Genomic DNA, 1,722 nt, shown 5'->3' on the forward strand with positions numbered 1-1,722 from the left:
TGTTGACGGAACCTGGAGATCCGAAGACGACGGGAACTCAGCACTCAATGGCTTGCCCCACACTGGCTGCCATTCAACCAGGTACCAAGACATTGCAGCTAACTGTGGATCATCTGCATGCTAGTTCAGTAATTTGTCAGTCCTTAGCTCATATGTTGTTAACCTCATGAATAGAGCAGACATTTAAAGTTGGCGTCATAGTACTTGATGCGTGTTTGCACAACATTTGCATTACAGGCTTGCTTACGACGTTAGGGACAGACTCTGCCAATACCTAATCAGTGACGGGAAAGTACCGTGGCAGGTGACTATGGTCAGGGGGAACGTGGACTGAAAAGGTAAGATATATGGCATTAGTATATGTGACATTTTTTTTTCTTTTCATAACCTCACAGTTGTGACTAGTTGGTTGGATGATAGGAGCGTCTCATTTGTAACAGGCTGTTGGAAGCTTCCACAATGCTCGGGGGCAGTTGTCATACTTGGCCAGTGCCTCCTTCATTATTGGGTTCAGAATTTCAACATAATGCATAGCATCTAATTGTGTTGCAGTGAATGTGACGAAAGGAAACATTGCTTCGAGAGGAAAAGTACCACAACTTTATTTTATAGTGAATTAAGGGTCAAGCATTAACATTGCTTGCCTCATTTTAGGGTACATGATGTTGTCAATTTCATGCATGGCATCGACTTGCTCGAGTGGGCTTAAAGCTCTCAGTTTTTTCACCAGTGCCATACAGTAACGATATGGCAAATCGTCGTCTTGCTTCTCTGTGCTAATAGCTGTAATTCTCTGCAAACATGCTGACGCAACTTGAAGGTGCATGTCCTCTGAAGAGCTGGAAACAGAATTTTTCTGGTAAATGGGCATTAATTTTATATCAAAGCATTTTACCTTTCTGTGGTGCTGGCAATTTTTCGAGCCTTTGCTGGCCTTGGACAGCTATAAAATAGACAACTCTGTTAACCAAATTGTTATAATAAGCATGCTACATGCACTGCATAAAGGAATTGTATTTGTAACACAAATTTTGTGCACATGCACATCAAATACCTTTCAGATTCGAAGTCCTTGTCTCCTTCCGGCATATCCTGTGACCTACAATGAAGACAAAATTGCTGTCACCATTTCGAAGTGCTGTAGTGACTAGGTTTTGTTTTTCACCTTTCGCTTTCTGTGCTTGGAAGGAAATGTTTCCCAGGTGGATGTACTGCCTGGGACTGTGCAGGAACCTGAAGAGGTTCCTGCGGCTGAGGGTCTTCTTCTGCATGTGCTTGTCTGCAACGGCACCATATAATGCGCCATGAACAAACCTTGCATGATACTATTCGGCAAGAAGTAACCTTCACTTCATTTGACAAATAAAAGTTAGGCAATTAAGCTCCACGACACATTATCATCAATGGTTCCTTGTTCGTTATATCCTTGTGTATCTATTATCTTACACTAATTCATTAACATAGACATAAGTTACACCGTTATGTGAAAGACCACCCAACAGAATTAAGCTGTACAGTGTGCCTACATTGTTAAGAGTTGCATTTCCTTTGCAAGTTTTAGTATTCTTATACTGCAGTAAAAATGTTACTATGTGCTTGGTTCCATGTATTCCTAAATGCTCTTTGTTCATGTCCTTACTGCCGCTCTATTCTGTTCTGTTCACCATTTCCTTTGCCCTCCCCCCCGCTTCAATGTGATGACCAATTGTTTTGATGTATTCT

General features: G+C 41.6%; 1 long non-coding RNA gene across 1 annotated transcript; it reads right to left on the reverse strand.

Annotated features, from left to right (window-relative positions):
• Positions 1 to 591: 591 nt before the first annotated feature.
• Positions 592 to 1,279, reverse strand: LOC146194255 (uncharacterized). Its single transcript, XR_014705851.1, has 3 exons — positions 1,166 to 1,279; positions 1,055 to 1,099; positions 592 to 943 (listed from the first exon to the last, which is right to left on the reverse strand). It is a non-coding gene; the product is annotated as an uncharacterized LOC146194255 (long non-coding RNA).
• Positions 1,280 to 1,722: the final 443 nt, after the last annotated feature.

This window comes from Amblyomma maculatum, chromosome 3 (genome assembly GCF_055883805.1).
Source record: "Amblyomma maculatum isolate TAMU_Amacu chromosome 3, ASM5588380v1, whole genome shotgun sequence".
Lineage (NCBI taxonomy): Eukaryota > Metazoa > Arthropoda > Arachnida > Ixodida > Ixodidae > Amblyomma > Amblyomma maculatum.